Source organism: Oryx dammah, unplaced genomic scaffold (genome assembly GCF_014754425.2).
Source record: "Oryx dammah isolate SB20612 unplaced genomic scaffold, SCBI_Odam_1.1 HiC_scaffold_28, whole genome shotgun sequence".
In the NCBI taxonomy this organism is placed as follows: Eukaryota; Metazoa; Chordata; class Mammalia; order Artiodactyla; family Bovidae; genus Oryx; species Oryx dammah.
Genome location: NW_024070212.1, coordinates 84,142,786 through 84,163,802, shown reverse-complemented (window position 1 = coordinate 84,163,802; position 21,017 = coordinate 84,142,786). Strand labels below are relative to the sequence as shown.

At 42.1% G+C, this 21,017-nt stretch overlaps 1 protein-coding gene across 12 annotated transcripts in view; it reads left to right on the top strand.

Moving 5' to 3' along the window:
• The window catches only part of FGGY (FGGY carbohydrate kinase domain containing), a 497,520-nt gene that overhangs the window by 438,858 nt on the left and 37,645 nt on the right, over nt 1-21,017 (top strand). The window lies entirely within an intron of this gene.

Here is a 21,017-nt window from a genome sequence, read left to right as displayed (position 1 = left end):
TGCTGCTCTGAGCCTTAGTTTATTTCTCTGTAAAATCGGGCAAATCACAATTCCAATAGATTACTGTGAGGTTTAATGTCTCCAGTGTCCCAGCCCACTTAATGCATGTTTGTTTCTGCCTCTCCTGATAAAAGTCTTTTTTTTTCCTCCCTGCACATTTAAATGTAATTGGTCACTGAAAACTGTTGACTTCCATTTCTTCGGAGGATTTTGTAGCTAAATTGTGGAGTCACAGCTTACCCAAGAGTCTGAGGCAATTTCCTCATGATACATCTCTGTGGGCCTAAAGGAAACGAAACACCTACACTGTTGCTCAATGCTGGAAAATTCTCCAGGGTGGCCGACACCTCTGGCAGACAGAAGCCAGGGTTCTGGGGGACACAGTCCATGTAGGCAGAGAGCTTTAGTAGTTCCTGGACTCACTGAGCTCCTGCCTGTGCAAGGATACTCCGCTCTCCTTTGAAATCATCTCCTCTTCTCCATCCCTTGCCTGGCATCCTTTGCATCTTATAGCAACACAACACTCAAAGTTAGGATCACAGACACTTGAGTTAAACTACCTGTGTATAAGATCCAGCCTGGAACAATGTCTTAATTGCTCTCTACCTCAGTTTCCCTTTCTGTAAAATGGGAATACTAGTATTACCTAGTCCACAGGGCTGTTATGAGAATTAATACTTATAAAGCCCTGGTACACAGTACAGTGATCAAGGAGCTACAAAGAGATCATAGATGGTATCTGAATCCTGGATTCTCCTTTCACAGCTGGTTGACTTTGGATAATGTACTTATTCTGACCTCAGCTCTCTCATTTGTAAAATGGGTATGAAAATATCTACTTCATAGGATTTCTGAGAAAGTCAAATGGGATAATATACGTAATGAGTATTGTTATGTTGTTTGGTTGCTAAGTTGTGTCCAACTCTTCATGACCCCATGAACCACCAGGCTCCTCTGTCCATGGGATTCTCCAGGCAAGAATGCTGAAGTAGGTTACCATTTCCTTCTCCAAGGGGTCTTCCTGGCCCAGGGATCCATGTCTCCTACATTGGCAGGAGGATTCTTTACCACTGAGCCAATAGGGAAGCCCTGTAATGAGTATAAGACTTCAATTATTGGTTGCTATTGTGGTGATGATTCTTGAAAAAGCGAGAAGTGAATATGCAGGGAGGATTCAACACTGAAAAACAGAGAGACTGGTGATTAAAAGAGAAGATTCTGTAGTCAGACACACTGGGTATTAGAACTCAGCCTCCACTACTCTTGACTCTGACCTTGGACCTAAACCTTTGTGACATTCAGTTTCCAGATCTGTTGAAGAGGATTGAGAGTGGTGCCTACCTCTAGGTTTGATATGAGGAGGAAATGATGATAAACCAGGAACATAGAAAGTGCATAATAAAATTAACTGTTATTGTTCCTTATATCTCCATCGATGGAAAAACTCCTGCCTGCAGTCAGGAGTCCCTGGGCACGTGGAACAGCAGCACAGCCAGAGCCCATGCCCAGTCCATTCTGCTGGGTTTGGACCAGAAGATAGGAAAAAGGGCCAAAACTCAAGAGGGGAATCTGAGCAAAAGCCTAGTTTTTACAGATCATCCAGAATGGTTTGCATAGAGAGAGAAACACAGTGAAGGATGTCTGGCAGGATTTAGTTCAGTGATGTATCTCCTTGTGATTCTTAAAATCATTCTGTTGGGTACGTCGTGTCATTTCCAGTTGAAACTGAAAACTGAGGGTCAGAGAGGTGAAAACTGAGGGTCAGAGAGGTTAGGTGACTTGCCTAAGATCACATGGCTAACAAGTGGAGGAACTGGGATTTGAGCCCAGGACTGTCCAGCTCCAAATCCCTAATGACGAGCTGTTAGTATATGTCCCGACTCTGTTGGGAATGACTCAGAGGCCTAGTGGGAGCAGAGTGGAGTAGGGGCGTGCCCCTGCTTTTCTGGGAGACCAGAGGAGGTGGAGGAAGGGGCAGCAGGTCTGGAGCTGACAGGCTGCATGTAAAAATTTGGAAATTTTGCCCCGAAAGACAAGAAAGTGTTCTCAGCAGGGGCCATTTTCAACTGTACCCTGTGTACTAGGCCAAGGGTAAACCAAAACCCAGCCAGAAATAGTACTCCCCAGAATTCTCGTCACAGCAGCCCACTGTGCTCCTTCTGTTTGGAGAGGACTGTCAAAACACTTCGCATAGAAATGTCTGAATCTGTTACTGTTCACCAAGTCAGTCACAGCCCATTTGCACGAGGTGCCCTGGGTGTGAGTAGAGATGCAAGAATCATCAGATGACCAGTCATTGTGAAGTCTCACCAAATGGCCTGCCCAAGAAACCAGCATCCTGGGCTAGGGCTAGTCCTTCCTAAAGCCACGGCTCTGAAGGGGTCCATCCCGGTTCAGTGGGCCTGCCCCAGCTGGTTATAGAATATGTTTTTATAGCTATCCTTTCTCTAAAAATAAAGTATCAAAAATGAGATTGACTTAAATCATCTCGTCTAATGCATTTAATAGATGGAGACGTTTGTTTCCAAAGTGGGAAGTGACATTCCCAAGGTTATAGAGAGAAAATCTGAGACTGGAATCAGGGCTTCCTGATTCTTAGTCTAAAACACATCTCGTGCTGCCTCCTGAGCCTTCCCAGCACAAGCAGAGAGCTCCCACCAGCCTCTTCAGAGGGCAGAGCTGAAAGACTGGAGAGGCAGGAGGGAGGCTGTGCTTCTTGATGCGTTCTACCTTCCCCTCCACGTCTGTCCCCGCATTTCAGTGTTCCCTCTCACCTGTCAAAACTGGTTCTGTGGGCCCAAATCTAGACCCTTGAGAAGCAGCTTCTCGGGTTTCCAGAGCTTGTTGCTGCTCCCCTGTCCAGGGCTTTTTCCTGTTGTGGCAGTGCAACCTCTTGAACAATGGTTAGGTGCCCAGACCGGGAGGATGCCTGGCTCAGCACCTGTTGGGTGGGTTTCCCAGGTGAGACAAGGCCTCCCCAAGCATCATTTCTCATCTCCAGGGGAAGGCCAGGAAGAAGAAAGGATTGGATGCTAATTGATTGTCTGATAATATGCTGGATTATATAACCCATTTAATCTTCAATTTAGGCTATGTGGGGTAGGTAGATACTGTCATTTCCACTTACAAATGAGCAACAAGAAGCCACACAGCTAGAAAGTGAGAGAGTTGGGACCTGAACCTAGATTGGTGCAAAATTCCAAAGTATAAGCTCTTTCAAGTTCACCAGGCTAGAGAAAATGAGATTAGTGTGTACTTTCTAAACTGTGAAGAGCCACCCACCCTTGAAGGATAGTGAGCATGACAATTAGCACTCAATCCAGGTCAAGCAGGAAAGGACTTTCAACAGGCAGGTGTTTAGCCCCTGGGGAAATGTGTCTTCCACAAGGACCTCTGGGTATCGAAGCCACTGCTCAAAGAGCCCACTTACAAGAAGGGGAGTGTAGGGGCTCTTTAGGGGCCAGGGTCTCTCAGTGAGATGCACGCATGCAAAGTCGCTTTCTGTCAGACTCTTTGCGACCCTATGGACGGTAACCCACCAGGCTCCCCTGTCCATAAGATTCTCCAGGCAAGAATACCGGAGTGGGTTTTCATGCCCTCCTCCAGGGCACCTTCCCTACCCAGGGACTGAACCCCCCTCTCTCATGTCTCCTGCATGGGCAGGCAGGTTCTTTACCTCTAGTGCCACCTGGGAAGCCCTTGGTTTTGATGGTGATGGTCAGTTTCTTGGCCCCACTCTGCTCCTCACAGCTCCTCCAGCTGACCAGTCAGGAATGGGACACTGTCGGGTAAGCAGAAGTCGTTAAAGACCCTTTCATTCCGCCTTAAAATGTGAAGCTCATTTTCTGCTGCTGCTGCTAAGTCGCTTCAGTCGTGCCCGACTCTGTGCGACCCCATAGACGGCAGCCCACCAGGCTCCCCCGTCCCTGGGATTCTCCAGGCAAGAACACTGGAGTGGGTGGCCATTTCCTTCTCCAATGCATGAAAGGGAAAAGTGAAAGGGAAGTCGCTCAGTCGTGTCCAACTCCTAGTCACCCCATGGACTGCAGCCCACCAGCTCCTCCGCCCATGGGATTTTCTAGGCAAGAGTACTGGAGTGGGTGCCATTGCCTTCTCATTTTCTAGCACAGGCTAATCCATTGCAGATAAAATCTAACCTTAATAGAACTTGTTGAAAGTCGAGAAGCTGATGAGGGGCACCTGCAGCTGGCTGAGAGGCCAGCCCCAGGGGTTTCCCGCTCCCCAGGCGTCTATGCAACACTCCATAGTGGGGCATGGGGCGGGAGAGGCCCTGCTCGTCTGGCCCTGAGACACCACAGGCAGGCTCATGGCTTGGCCTGGCTCTCCCCACACCTGTGCTTGTCCCTGTACTGCACCCTCCCCATGCCACCCTGGGGGTACACGGTCAGCAGCGGGAAAATGGGCTAAAGTGCCCAAAGGCAAGGAGCACATAGCCAAGAACTGATCCTAGAAAAGGAGAGGCAGTAACAGGTCTGCCCCCACCAGCCCAGCATATGCTCCATTGTTCCATCAGCCTTCATCTGCAAAGCACACACTCAAAGATAAAATCAAGAATTTCCAACCAAGGACGGCCTGCAAATCACAGAACCCCAAGCTTGAGCCCTTCCTGGCACAGGGCCCTGGGCAACTGCACAGGTGACATACCCATAAAACTGATCCTTGTTGCAGCTCTTTAAAGAATGCCACTAGTAGAGGGGAAATGAAAAAGTGAGGGCAGTCTGTCAAAGTTTTACCAAAACTGTATGTGGACAATTTAAATGATTTCCCTATATTCCGAGATTATGATAACTGTTTCCCCCCCTTTAGTGTTAAAATCCTTTTTTTTTCTCTTGGATTTATTTATTTATATTTTGGTGCTATATGGATTTACTTTTTACTTGACTTTTATTGGAGTATAGTTGCCTTATAACGTTGTGTTAGTTTCTGCTGTACAGCAAAGTGAATCAGCTATATGTATTTGCTAAGCCCTCTTGTTTGGTTTTCCTGCCCGTTTAAAACTCTTTTTCATTAGGACATGATGGCCAGAGTAAAAGTTGAGTAGGTTTTTGGTTATTTGTTTTTTTTGTTTCTAAGGTGCTTATATGGGCTTCCCATGTGGTGCTAATGGTAAAGAATCCATCTGCCTGTGCAGGAAAGTAAGAAACATGGCTTCAGTCCCTGGGTCAGGAAGATCCCCTTGAGAAGGACATGGCTACCCACTCCAATATTCTTGCCTGGGAAATCCCATGGACAGAGGAGCCTGGCAGACTACAGTCCATGGGTCAGAAAAAGTCAGACACAACTGAGCACTGACTGTCTGAACACAAATGGCAAAGCAAAATAAGAAGCTGACAACTCTTTGTAGATCTCCAAAAGGTTTGGAGATGATATTGGTCCCGAGACTGGGAACTTCTGAGCTGGGGCTTCCAAGAAGATAGCGCTTCCTGATTGTTAAGAATGGAGCTTCTTCCCCAGCTGCCGGGATCAGAATGGCACACCTTTAGTAACTGTGTATTTCAGTAGTTTCTATGTACGTCTTTGCTTTTGTGAAGTCTAAAGTCTGGTGGAATCTGTGAGAAGAGGCAACACAGAATAAGGGCATCAAAATCAAAATTCAAAGTCTGAAACTTGCAGTATTCTGTGACCCTACAGATCATTTCTCTAAATTTCCCAACCGTCAAGAGGTCCGCAGAAGTAAAGTGGGAAATAATAACACACCCAGGACAAACCCAGCTTATGTCTGAGGTCCTAGTCTAATTATTAATAATTGATCATTAAATTGTCCCCCCAGGACTCAAAGAGAGTTTATCGGGTTAATAAACCATGGCTCCCTTTAGTAAAGGCCCCTTCATCTCTCCTGGGGCCTCCCTGGTGGCTCAGCTGGTAAAGCATCTGCTTGTAATGCGGGAGACCTGGGTTCAATCCCTGGGTTGGAAAGATGCCCTGGAGAACGGAACAGCTACCCACTCCAGTATTCTGGCCTGGAGGATTCCATGGACTGTATAGTCCATGAGGTTGCAGAGAGTCAGACATGACTGAGCAACTTTCACTTTCATCTCTCCTGAAGCAGCAGGAACTGCTTGTGGGCAGTTGAAGGGTTGCATCTGTCCTGCCAGCCTGGAGCCTGGAAGATCCCCTTGTGGTGGTAAATCTCTGACTCCCAGCCCAGCGCCTCCCACCATTGTGTTGTTTTGTAGGAGCAGTAAGTCACTTTCCATCCTTTGATGAGGGAAAATACATCAACACAGTGGTCCACTGAACTCTGGATATAGACAACACACAGTGTCTTTTGGGGTCTGTAGCCTAAATAGTTTTACTCCCAAAGATGTGGCATTAGACATAAAGCAGACAGCTGATTAGTGCTAAACCCACATGCTTAAAACCAACCATTATGGCCTCTTCTCAGTTATAGAACCAGAGAGGCTTTCCCTAGAACAGACATTGGCAGACTGGGCTTTGGGGTGAGAAGTGAGAGGGAGGAAGAAGGGGAGGAGGAAGGAAAAGAGAAATAACACGTTGCAGAGGTGTACAGTTTTGAAATGTACAAGATCAGTTCCATTTAATTGGAATTACTTTTTCTTTTTATCCCATGTGTATTTCTTTTTATCCACATGGAAAGAAATCTTTGTCAATACCTGCTTCAGAGTCTCAGGTTTAAGAGGCCGATTGCTGACCCAAGGAAAGAGAGACATAAATCACTTTCAAGTTCTTCAGACAAAGAACAGCTCAAGGCAAGCTGGAGAGTTTGCAGGGCATTTTGGTGACATTTCTGGATGCCCTTTTTTTCCCCCCTTTCAAGAAAAGCCCTTTCTTTCCTTGCCTTCTCACATAACAGCTTGGGATTCTTGTCCCCCCCTCCCCTTCCCCAGAAATGCATTTGAACTTGCTGTGTTTGTTAAGAGTCAGGGCATAAAGCATTTTTCCATGGTAGAAAATCCTGGCATTCCACAGCAGAACTAATGTGAGATTTGGGAAAGCTGCCCTATTTGTGCACTTAATTAGAGCTCCCCAAAGGCAGTTGATCCATCGGTGTCATAGGAAACCGACGCCAGAGCCAGCAAAGGCTGAGACTGTGAACACCCAAGAGGGGGTGAACATGAATTCCACACCTGTTCCCCACTGACTTGGATCAAGACTCAAGGGAAATAAAGACAAGGGCTTGCCTTCAGTGCTCATTTGGGTCCCAATCCTGATTTCATCATTCTGGGTATCACCAGCTTTTGAGTCAAGCCCCAAAACACTTGTAGATAAAGGATCAGAGTTACAGGTTCTCTGAAGGTCTGTGAAATAAGGTCGTGGTTCTGATAAGATCTGTGAAGTTGACAAAATTACAGTGGAAAAATTATAGACTCTAAAGACCAAACAGCCTCTGCTCTGAGTCTGACTCTGCTCTATTAGACAGTATCAGATCTTGAAGAAGTTACCTGGTTATTTCTGAGATTTAATTTTTTTCCCTAGAAAAGACCATCCTAACACCTCTTCCATGGATTCATTATCATAACAACAGCAAACATTTGTTGAGCAATTTCAGTGTGTAAACACTGTTGTAAAAGCATGAACTGAACATGTGTATTATCATATGTGAACAGATCACCAGCCCAGGTTCGATGCATGAGACAGGGTGTTCAGGGTTGGTGCACCGGGATGACCCTGAGGGATGGGATGGGGAAGGATGTGGAAAGGCGGTTCAGGATGGGGAACACATGTATACCCATGGCTGATTCATATCAATGTATGGCAAAAACCACTATAATATTGTAATTAGCCTCCAATTAAAATAAATTAATTTTTAAAAAATAAAAATAAGTTTTTTAAAAAAATAAAAATAAAAGCATGAACAGTAGTCTCTTCAATCCTCTAGAGACCCTATAAGGTAAAGTGTGTATTAGAGGTTGCAAACTACTCACCATGGGCAGTTCTTGCCCACTGCTTATTTGTGCAAATAATGTTTTATTGGAACATAGTTATGCACATCTGTTCATGTCTACTCTGTGGCTACTTTCACAGACAGCTACTTTCATAGCTCCAGGGTTGAGTAGTTGCAACAGAAACTGTATGTCCAACCAAACCTGAAGAATTTGTTATCTGGCTTTCTACAGAAACAAATTTGCCAACCCTTGCTATAAATCATCCCAACTGAAAGATGAAGAAAATAAGCCATGGGTATTTTAAATAGCTTAACTGAGGTCATTAGTTAGTGACAGATAGCACTAGGAGTAGAACCCAGTGGCCTGATCCAGAACTTGTGATCTTCACCAGTATCCTACATGTAGTATGTATGAATTGTTTAGTGCAATGCCTGACACATAGGAGATGCCTGATATCTCTTGCCTTAGCAATTCTTTGCATTCCTCCATGGTTCTCTTTTTCCTTCTGCCTCCCCTTGCAGGTTACTGGCAATTCCAATTGCCTTATCTTTCTCTTCTACCAGAGTGTGTTTTCAATTTAGCAGACTTCTGGGCGATTTTATACCCATTATCTCAATCCATCAAACAACCTGTGAATGGGTAAATAGAGTAGGAACAAACTGTGCAGGACTTTGAAGGGCTGAGAGAGGGCTTTAGAATAATAATAATGCTAATTATGGTAACACTTTGGCAAAGGGTTGTTGACCCAGTCACTCTAGATACATACCCTCCTTTAACCCTAACAACCCACCCATGATGCACAATTAGTATTGTCGTATCTTGCAGATGAGAACACTGAGGCTTACACTGTAGCAATCAAATATTAATGGGAAAATCAGAAATATTCCACATGCCTAGTTCAACAGCACAGGGCTTTTGTGTTGTTCACTTCTTCTGTGGATACATGTGCTTTCAGTTGGGGTTTTAGATATGTCCATACAGTATACTCTTAGGCTTTGCTGATAAAACTGTCCTCGTTGCTCTGATCCTGTAATCTACTATTGGTTGCCCATGGACTCAGACGGAGAACACCAGAAATTACAGGCCTGGGCCACTATGATACCTCCCATCACAGGCAGTAGGGAGCCGTGGAATGCTCTGGAGCAGGAGATGCCATAATGAGGAAACTACTCTGCCAACAAAGTCAAGCTGGGTGGGAGCTGGGAAAGTCAGTGATAGCTTATGGTGAATGGCGTCTGATTCGTAATCTCTGAAGAAGATTTAGCTTCCGCACCAGGGACCAGGCTTGGTCACTCAAGAGCTTTTGTGTAGAAGAATTTTATTAAAGTGAAAAAGGGACAGAGAAAGCTTCTAAAATAGACATCAGAAGGGAGATGGAGACTGCCCCCCTTGAAAAATCTAAGCAAGGGGGTTATATACTTTTTAATTGGTTATTAGAATAAATCAAAAGAATGTCTCAAGGTTATAAAAATTTTACCAGACCCACTTCCACAGTTTACATTTTAAGATAACAGGATTAAAATGAAGGATGAAGACCTACAAGACCTTCTGGAACTAACACCCCAAAAAGATGTCCTTTTCATTATAGGGGACTGGAAGGTAAAAGTAGGAAGTCAAGAGGTACCTGAAGTAAAAGGCAAATTTGACCTCGGAGTACAGAATGAAGCAGGGCAAAGGATAACAGTTTTGCCAAGAGTATGCACTGGTCATAGCAAACACCTCTTCCAGCAGCACAAGAGAAGACTCTACACATGGACATCACCAGATGGTCAACACCAAAATCAGATTGATTATATCCTTTGCAGCCAAAGATGGAGAAGCTCTGTACAGTCAGCAAAAACAAGACCAGGAGCTGACTGTGGCTCAGATCGTGACCTCCTTATTGCCAAATTCAGACTTAAATTGACTAAAGTAGGGAAAACCACTAGACCATTCAGGTATGACCTAAATCAAATCCCTTATGATTATACAGTGGAAGTGACAAATAGATTCAAGGCATTAGATCTGATAGACAGAGGGCCTGATGGACTATGGATGGAGATTCATGACATTGTACAGCAGGCAGGGATCAAGACCATTCCCAAGAAAAAGAAATGCAAAAAGTCAAAATGGTTGTCTGAGGAGGCCTTGCAAATAGCTGAGAAAAGAAGAGAAGCAAAAGGCAAAGGAGAAAAGGAAAGATATACCCATTTGAATGAAGAGTTCCAAAGAATAGCAAGGAGAGATAAGAAAGCCTTCCTCAGTGATCAATGCAAAGAAATAGAGGAAAACAATAAAATGGGAAAGACTAGAGATCTCTTCAAGAAAATTAGAGATACCAAGGGAACATTTCATGCAAAGATGGGCTCGATCAAGGACAGAAATGGTATGGACCTAACAGAAGCAGAAGATATTAAGAAAAGGTGGCAAGAATATACAGAAGAACTGTACAAAAAAGGTCTTCATGACCCAGATAACCATGATGGTGTGGTCACTCACCTAGAACCAGACATCCTGGAATGCAAAGTCAAGTGGGCCTTAGGAAGCATCACTATGAACGAAGCTAGTGGAGGTGATGGAATTCCAGTTGAGCTATTTCAAATCCTGAAAGATGATGCTGTGAAAGTGCTACACGCAATATGTCAGCAGATTTGGAAAACTCAGCAGTGGCCACATGGCTGGAAAAGATCAGTTTTCATTCCAATCCCAAAGAAAGGCAAAGCCAAAGAATTCTCAAACTACCGCACAATTGCACTCATCTCACAGGCTAGCAAAGTAATTCCCAAAATTTTCCAAGCCAGACTTCTACAGTACATGAACCATGAACTTCAAAATGTTCAAGGTGGATTTAGAAAAGACAGAGGAACCAGAGATCAAATTGCCAACATCTGGGATCATCGAAAAAGCGAGAGAGTTCCAGAAAAACAACTACTTCTGCTTTATTGACTATGCCAAAGCCTTTGACTGTGTGGATCACAACAAACCGGAAAATTCTTCAAGAGATGGGAATACCAAACAACCTTCCCTGCATCCTGAGAAATCTGTATGCAGGTCAGGAAGCAACAATTAGAACTGGACATGGAACAACAGACTGGTTCCAAATCAGGAAAGGAATACATCAAGGCTGTATATTGTCACCCTGCTTATTTAACTTATATGCAGAGTACGTTATGCAAAATGTTGGGCTGGATGAAGCACAAGCTGGAATCAAGATTTCTGGAAGAAATATCAATAACCTCAGGTATGCAGATAACACCACCCTTATGGCAGAAAGTGAAGAAAAACTTAAGAGCCTCTTGATGAAAGTGAAAGAGGAGAGTGAAAAAGTTGGCTTAAAACTCAACATTCAGAAAGCTAAGATCATGTCATCTGGTCCCATCACTTTGTGGCAAATAGACAGGGAAACAGTGGAAACAGTGACAGACTTTATTTGGGGGGGGGAGCTCCAAAATCACTGAGGACGGTGACTGCAGCCATGAAATTAAAAGACGCTTACTCCTTGGAAGAAAAGCTATGACCAACCTAGACAGCATATTAAAAAAGCAGAGATGTTTCTTTACCAAAAAAAAGTCCATCTAGTCAAAGCAATGGTTTTTCCAGTAGTCATGTATGGATGTGAGAGTTGGACCATAAAGAAAGCTGAGCGCGGAAGAATTGGTGCTTTTGAACTGTGGTGTTGGAGAAGACTCTTCAGAGTCCCTTGGATTGCAAGGAAATCAAAGCAGTCAATCCTAAAGGAAATTAGTCCTGAATAATCATTGGAAGGACTGATGCTAAAGCTGAAACTCCAATATTTGACCACCTGATGAGAAGAACTGACTCATTGGAAAAGAGCCTGATGCTGTGAAAGATTGAAAGCAGGAGGAGAAGAGGACGACAGAGGATGAGATGGTTGGATGGCACCACCGACTGGATGGACATGAGTTTGAGTAAACTCCAGGAGTCAGTGATGGACAGGGAGGTCTTACTTGCTGCAGTCCATGGGGTTGCACAGAGTTGGATAGGACTGAGTGACTGAACTGACTGAAATTCTGCAGTTTACATTTTAAGATAACGGGAATAGAACTTAACAATAGAAAGATTTTACCAGACCCACTCCCATAATATACATTCTAAGATATCAGGATTAGTCACATTTTCAGGAAGGAGAAATTGTCCTCAAGCAGGTTACATTATTGTTATATAATCCTTCAGTCAGTTCAATTCAGTCGTTCAGTCATGTCCGACTCTTTGCGACCCCATGAATCGCAGCACGCCAGGCCTCCCTGTCCATCACCAACTCCTGGAGTTCACTCAGACTCACGTCCATCGAGTCAGTGATGCCATCCAGCCATCTCATCCTCTGTTGCCCCTTCTCCTCCTGCCCCCAATCCCTCCCAGCATCAGAGTCTTTTCCAATGAGTCAACTCTTCCTATGAGGTGGCCAAAGTACTAGAGTTTCAGCTTCAGCATCATTGCCTCCAAAGAAATCCCAGGGCTGATCTCCTTCAGAATGGACTGGTTGGATCTCCTTGTAGTCCAAGGGACTCTCAAGAGTCTTCTCCAACACCTTAGTATGGAGCTTAAACTGAGTTGTTTGTTGTGTAATCATCAGTTCTTGGCTTAAAGAAAAAAAAGTTTGTGTGATTAAGGAATGTAGAGGGAAGAAAAGACATTCGTCGTTTCCTCCTCCTTGAGAATTCCAACCCCTTATCTCCTCCTTGGGGACCCTGGACTTCTTATCAACCTTCCTAGGAACTGACTCTCTCATCAGGAAGGAGGGAATATGAACCCACAAGTGTGATATGCAGTTGTAAGCCCTCCTTGGATTGAGCTGTAAGAGCTTAGGCTTGGGATGACTGAAGACAATCTGGCAAGAAAAGAGGGGCGTGTATATGTAGTCAGAAGGCCAAGACCAGCACTGCTTAGACCTTTCCACCAGACAGCCATGCCTGAGGTACATAGGGTGGAGCCTGAAGATTTAGGTTCAAGTCCTGGCTCTACTGCTAAAGTTGCACTTGTAAAGGAAGAGGGAAAGGGGAGGAGTTTTACGCTGTTGGAGTTAGCATCTTACGGGTTTTCTCATCAACTTTTGGAGGTGGTAATGATAAGAACAATAGATAATATGCAAATACTCCTGGAACCAGCACTTTTCATGTTCTCCTCTAGCCATTTCTCTCTATATATTTAATCTTCATAAAACCCCCATGAGATAGGGAACATTCTCATCTCCTTTGGATAGGTGAGGAGACGCAGGCACAGAGAGGTTAAGTAGCATGGCTGTGGTCACGTAGCTGGTAGATAGAGAAACTAAGCTTTGAGCCCAGGCAGTTTGGCACCAGAGTCCTTGCTCTTAGTCATTTTCACATGGTCTCTGTGGCACATTTACCTCAGAGACGGTTCTGGGGTTAAGGCTGTTCTGTCCCACCCCATCAGGGCTTCCATGTAGCTCGGTGATAAAGAACCTGCCTTCCAATGCAGGAGATGCAGGTTCGTTTCCTGGGTCGGGAAGGTCCCCTGGAGGAGGAAATGGCAACCCACTCCACTATTCTTCCCTGAAAAAAATAAATAAAGCGTGGATAGAAGAGCCTGGAGGCAACAGTCCTTGGAATCACAGAGTCAGGCATGACTGAGCGGCTGAGCACCCATACACACACATCCCACTCCATAACCTGCACACTGGCAGCCCTGCCTCTACACCACAGGGTCAGGGGCCTCCCGCTGCGAAGACTCCTTGCCACAGCCTGGTGCTTCTCACAGCCTGTCTGGAACAGTTCACTGCATCCTCTGCACCCCCGCCACCTCCCGGCTCCTGGCCATACCCAGTGCCCTTGGTTCTAGCTTCCCAATCCTGTAGCACTTATGCCCAATAACATACCTCCAGTTCCCCTTCTCTGAATAATTTGTTTTTGCCCCTAGGGCACGTTTACCTCTTTGTTAAGGTAAGACTCTAGCGCCCAGCTTCCTCGCTCCAGTGCCAGCCCACACAAGTAGCATCCCCATCAGATTTGTACTGGATCCTGGAAACAGGACTGGACAGCTTGTTCAGCCACTTTCTCAAAGGCTGGTCCCTGACAGTGTTAGCAGTCCCACCTGTTCCTGGCCCAGTAGCTGGCAGTCCAACTAGATGAGGCTTTTCCGGGAGCAGCAAAGACTTATGCACACTAGTGGAGTCTTTAACAAAAGAAGTCAAAAAGGCCTTTCATTGTTGTTTTGTTTGTTGTTGTTGTTGTTTTAATGTGCATTAAAATTCTACCCAGAATGCTATAGCAGTTAAGTCATGGCCTCTGAAATCAGAAGCATAAGGGTTCAAAATCCATTTCTGCTACTTGCTAGCTGTGCATCCCAGGAAAATTGCTCTTTCTCTGTCCTTCATTTGTAAAGTGGAGGGGAAAAGGTCTGTCTCTTGGGGTAGTTGTGAGACTTTGGTGAAATGATGTATGCGAACACGTGTCACACCACCTGACCAGCAGTAAGTTTTCAACAAGTGGTAGTTATTAACAGCATTATATTAAGTATCATTATATAAGTATCTTTCAAGACTCCCTGGAGATAGTTCACTCGGTTATTTACTCAACAGACATTTATCAGGAGGCTACTCTTTGCCAAATCTATGCCAGGTACAAATATAGCATGTATGTTTACAAGAGGAAGCAATGCATGTTAATCACTTATTATAGGCCATACCCTATTCTAGGCATTTTTAGGGACATATATCATTTTATCTATTTTTATGTATATATTTATTTTTAACCTTATAAAGCATATATTTTTAATTTATTAATATTTTTACAGTAGGTCCTTGTTTATCTTTTGATCCCTGGGTCAGGACAATCCCCTGAAGAAGGGAATGGTTACCCACTCCAGTATTCTTGCTTGGAGAATTCCCTGGACAGAGGAACCTGGTGGGCTACAGTCCATGGGGTCACAAAGATTCAGATACAACTGAGCGATTAACACTTGCACTGTTTATCTTATCTCATTTTTAAATTTATAGGAATATATTTGCTTTACAATGTTGTGTTAATTTCTACTGTACAGTGAAATGAGTCAGCTGTATATATACATATATCCCCTCCCTCTTGGACCTCCCTCCAATCCCACCCCCATCCCACCCACCTATGTCATCACAGAGCACCCAGCTGAGCTTCCTATTCTTTATAGTAGGTTCCCACTAGCTATCTGTCAAGTCTAATCTCCCAACTCGTCCCCCGCTTCCCTTGCCTGCCTGTAACCAGATGTCCGTTCTCTATATCTGCATCTCTGTTCCCACCCTGGACATATGTTCATCTGTACTATTTGTTTAGATTCCACATATATGAGTTAACATAGCAGTGTGTCCATATCAATCCCAAACTCTCAATTTATCCCTCATTCCCACCTTTCCCCACCGACAGCGGTAAATTCATTCTTTAAATCTATGAGTCAGTTTCTGTTTTTGTAAATAAGTTGCTTTTTTTTTAAAAAAAAGATACAAATGAACTTACATTTCATCTTGATAAGAGCTTTTCAGGCAAAGATTAGAATTGTCATTTTACAGATGAAGAAACTGAGGTTCAGTAAGACTGGCTTCTCCAGAGACGTGTCCAGTGATTGAGTGTAGCCATAAATAAACCAAGATACTCTGAGATCAAGTCCCCACTATTGAGAGATTCACACTTTATTCTCATATTCATGCAATTGAATGCCTTAGTTTATGTACCTTTCTGGTAAAAAGGAAGTTCAAATAAAAGTATTTTTTATTTCAGCCTATTGGTACAAATCTCTGGAAGAGGTGAGAGTTCTGTGCCTATCTTAGCGTGCTAGTGATGAGCCTGGGGGCTGTCCTCCAAGGATTGGGGATTTTGTCATCCTGAAGGATAACTTCTCTCCTTATGTGGGACTGGAATTAGAGAGGGAAAAGGTAGTAGGTAAGGAGCTTATATTGGACTCACCCAAGGCATACTTCACAAGTTATTTTGTTTTGTTTTTTAAATCAGTCTCAGTCATAAGCTTGCTTTTTGGATCAATGCCTTATGCCTCTAGCCATTGAAAGCCAAGTATGTCAGGGAAAAAAAGTTCCTTCAGTTAGTTGAGGTTTTATTCTGTTTCTACTTTGGTGGTTTGAAACTAATTACAGACTCTGGGTTGTGCCTACATGTCCAAAATGAAATGAGAGTTTGAGCCAATTGCTCTAATAACGAAGAGAGGAAAATCCACTTTTCTTTCCATTATCTAAAGACTTCAGGCATATGTAGTTTTTTTTTTTTTTTAATTGAATTATGTGAAAAGTTGGCCTCAAGCCTTCATTTCACTTTGCCTGTCTAGAAACTAGACTGAAATTTAGTTTCAGGGAGGAGATGGCATGCCTTAGACTGCTTTGGTGGGTCTAGAGGGTCTTGCTAGAGCAATTAATGGCTAAGAGATTTTGTGTTCTTATGATAAAATATTTGCATATGCTTGGGGGAGGGAGGTGTATTACCAAGGATGTCTCTTTATTTAAACTTTTTTGAAAGACTGGAGTACCTAAAATAAATTTCAAAATGAACAGTTTCCATTCATCTCATTTATTGATTCATTTATTTGATCCTCACTGTGGCTTACAAGGCTGCCCACCTGGCACCCAGTCCTTTTCTGCCTTCCTCTCCAGCTCTTTGCCCCTTTCCCAGGTTGCATATCTGCCCTGGCCCCTTCACTCTCTGTCCATATACTAAGCACACTTCCACCTCTGGGCTTTCAGACATACAGTTCCCTCTGCATAGAATCCTCTTCCTTGGATATTTGCATGGTTCATCCTCTCATCCCTTTCAGATCTCTGCTCAAACATCGTTGTTTCAGAGTGATGCCATGCCTGCTGCCCTGTACAAACTGCCTTCTCTACTCCTGTAGAGAATTCTTCATCCCCTTATCCTACTTGATTCTGTTTCCCTAGTACTCATCACCACCTAACATAATGTAAGTGTATGTGTACTTATTCATATATTATTTTAATAAACTCTTTTTTTGAACAATGTTGTATTTATAGAAAATTATATAAAATTATGTAATTATATCTCTGTAAAAATATAGAGTCTTCATAAACTGGGCATAAACCCCTTGCCCAGTGTCCCTTATTATTAGCATCTTACATTGGCGTAGTATGTTTGTTGCAATTAGTTAACCAATATTGACAGGTTATTATTAAAGTCCATACTTTATTTAGATGTCCTTAATTTTAACATAACATACTTTACTTGCTCTAGGATCCCATCCGGTATATTAGGTTACACTTAAACATCTTGTGTCCTTAGGCTTCTCTGGTTTTTGATGACCCTGACAGTTTGGAGGAGTCTTACAGAATGTTCAGTTGGCATCTGTCTGATGCTTCTCTTATGATTAGACTGTGGTTGTAAGTTTGGGGGAGGAGGACCACAGAGATGAAGTACCATTCTCATCACATCACATCAAAGGTACATACTGTCAACATGACTTGTCAGTGTTGATGCTAACTTTGATCACCTGGCTGAGGTAGTGTAGGCCAGGTTTCTCCACTATAAAATTACTCTTTTTCTATTTTATATGCTGTTCTCTTTGGGAGGAAGTCACTATGTCAATCCCACACTTAACAGCATGGAAATTATGCTCTATTTCCTTAAGGGTGGAATATTTACATAGACTTAGAATTCTTCTGTGTGGGAGATTCATCTCCTTATTCATTCATTCTTTCTGTATTTACTCAGTCATTTCTTTATGATAGTTTTGGTTCATAGATATCTATGGTATATTTGGGGTTATAATCCGATACTACTTACTCTGTTTCCCAATTCTTCCAGTTTTGACCATTGCAAGCTCCTTAATTGCCTTCTTTATCTCCCTGATATAACCTCATAATTCTGTATTTTTTTTTAATTACTTCTTTAATTTGGGGCAGTACAAGATGTTCCAGGCACATCTTTTATATTTCTTGCCCCAGACCTGGAATCAGCCACTTCTCCAAGGAACTCTGATTGTTTTTATTAGAGAATGATATTATAAACCAAAATCTGGGCATCGAGTGTACTCCCTGCTACTGAGCTGTTTTTGCTTCTAGGGAGGCCAGCTTATATGTGCATATACTAATCTGTGTATATACCCATCTCTATAAATATTTCTATATATAATCATCTCTCTCTACATTAAGCTACACATTAGTTTATACTGATGTCTACAACTGTAGTCTGTTAACACATAAATCAGTCTAACCTTCCCCTTTCATTTATTTGTAAACTCTCACTCAAATAGTGAGAAACCTGGCTCCCACCATTCACCATCATTTTTTAATTGTTCAATTCCAGTGTACCTGTATGGCAATTTCAGAATTGTTAAGCCAGACTCTTATGGAGTATAGCTTCATCAGCTAGAGTACAGAGTTTATGTACAGTTTCTTTTGCCTTTTGTTTTACAAACTCTACTCATTTCCAAAATTACTTAGATCAGCACCTTAATCTCCCACAACCTACAGTGAGACTGTCTCATATCGTACATTGTATTACAGTTAGATTGCTTGACACTTACTATATTCCATCATAGGATTCCCCTCATCTCTGAAATTATTTTTTGAATTTGCATATCTCATGGTTCACTCTTTGTGGTGTAACATTCAGTGGTTTTGACAACTGCACAATGTTGTATATACACGGTTACATTCCAGAATGTCACATAATTGGAATCATGAATATGTAACATTTTCAGACTCATTTCTCTCACTTGGTAATATGCATTTAAGATGCATCCATGTGTTACTGAGGCTTGGTAGTTCATTTCTTTTTGTTGTGTAATAATATTCAATTGGTGTAGATGGTACAGATATACCAGTTTATTTATTCACTCAGCTACTGAAGGACATCCTGGTTGTCTCCAGTTTTTGGAGACTGTGAATAAATATTTGCATGTAGGTTTTTGTATGGACTTTAGTTTTCAAATGGGTCGGAATACAATTGCTAGGTTGCACAATAAGACTATATTCACATTTGTTATAAAAGAGCAAACTATCTTCCAAAGTAGCTGTACTATTTTGCAGTTCCACCAGCAAAGATTGAGAGTTCCTATTGCTCACCATTTATGTGAAAGTTTGATACTGCCAGTTTTGTGGATCTGGGCTATTTTGTAGTGATATATAGGTTTGTAGTGATATATCATTATTGTTTTAATTTTTAATTTGCTAATGGAAAATGATGTTGAGCATCTTTTCGTATGATTATTTGCCATTAGCCTATTTTCTTTGGTTAAGTTCATATCTTTTGATCATCTTTTGATCATTTTTACTGGGTTGCTTCTTTTGTTATTGTTGAATTTTAAGTATTCTTTGTATATTTTCAATACAAATTCTCAAATATATGTTTTACAGATATGTTCTCCAAGTCTGTGGCTAGTCTATTCATTCCCTTGAAATTGTCTTATCACAGAGCAGTTTTTAAATGTTAATGATCCAACTAATCAATTTTTTCTTTCAGGGATTGTTCTTTTGATGTTGTTTCTAAAAACTTATTGTTAAACCCGAGTCCACCTTAATTTTCTCCTGTGTTATGTCCTAGAACTTTTATGGTTGTACATTTTACCTTTAGGTTTATGAACCATTTTAAGTTAGGATTTGTGGGAAGTTTAATGTCAGTGCATAGATTACTTTATTATTTTTTTGGCATGTGTGTGTCCAGTTGTTTCAGCATCATTTATTAAAAACACTACCCTTTATCCTGTGAATTGACTTTGCTCCTTTGTCAAAGATCAGCTAATTGTGTTTGTGTGGGCCTATTTATGGACTGACTTCATTGATCTGTTTTCCTGTTCTTTGACCAGTACCACACTATTGTGATTATTATAGCTTTATGAAAGTCACGGGCTTCCCCTGGTAGCTCAGCCAATGAAGAAACTGCCTGCAATGCAGGAGACCCCAGTTTGATTCCTGGGTCAGGAAGATCCCCTGGAGACGGGATAGACTATCCACTCTAGTATTCTTGGACTTCCCTGGTGGCTCAGATAGTAAAGAATCTGCCTGCACTGTGGGAGACCTGGGTTTGATCCCTGGGTTGAGAAGATCCCCTGGAGAAGGGAACAGCTGCCCACTCCAGTGTTCTTGCATGGAGAATTCCATGGACAGAGGAGCCTGGCAGGCCCTAGTCAATGGGGTCACAGAGTCAGACATGACTGAGCGACTTTCACTTCACATAGTGAGTCATGAAGTCTGACTTTGTTCTTCTTCTTTACTATTATGTTGACTAATCTATGTCTTTTGCCTTTCCATATAAATCTTAGAATCATTTTGTTGATGATTTACAAAATAGCTTTCTGAGTGTTCAATTGGGACTGTGTTGAATCTATTGGTCAAGTTGGGAAAATTTGTCATCTTAACAATATTGAATCTTAAAATCCATGAATACAGAATATCTCTCCATTTACTTAGATCTTCTTTAATTTCTTTCATTAGAGTTATGTACTTTTCCATATATAGATTCTGTATATTTTATGTTAAACTTATGGCAAAATAAGGTTTTGCAGTATGCTAATATAAATTATTTTAGCTTCAAATTTCAGTATTTCATTGCTAGCAACTTGTGGGACATAATTATATATTACCTTATGTCCTGTGACTTTACTGTACTCTTTTATTAGTTCAAAAAGGTGTTTTGTTTGTTTGTTTTTTTATTTGGGTTTTTCCACATAGATAGTCATGTCATCTGAGAATGAAGACAGCTTTATTTCTTCCTTCCCAGTCTATATGCTTTTTGTTTCCTTTTCTTGTCTTATTGTACCATCTAAGACCAATACAATCTTGAATAAGAATGGTAAGAAAGGACTTCCTTGCCTTGTTCCCAGTTTTAAAAGAGAAAACATCCAGTTTTTTCTCATTAAGTATGATGTTAGCTGTAGAGGTTTTGGTAGATGTTCTTTATCAAATTGGATATGTTCCCATATTTTCCAAGTTTGCCAAGAGTTTTTAATCATGAATACGTGTTAAAGTTTATCAAATGTCTTTTCTGCATCTATTAATATGATTATTATTCTTTAACCTGTTGAGGTGGTGAATTACACTGATTGAATTTTGAGTGTTGAACCAGTCTTGCATAACTGGAATAATTTCTATTTGGTTGTGGTGTATATTTCTTTTTATACATTGTTTAATTTGACATGATAATATATTGATAATATTAAAGATTTTATATCTGTATTCATGACATGTATTTGTTTTTGGATTTC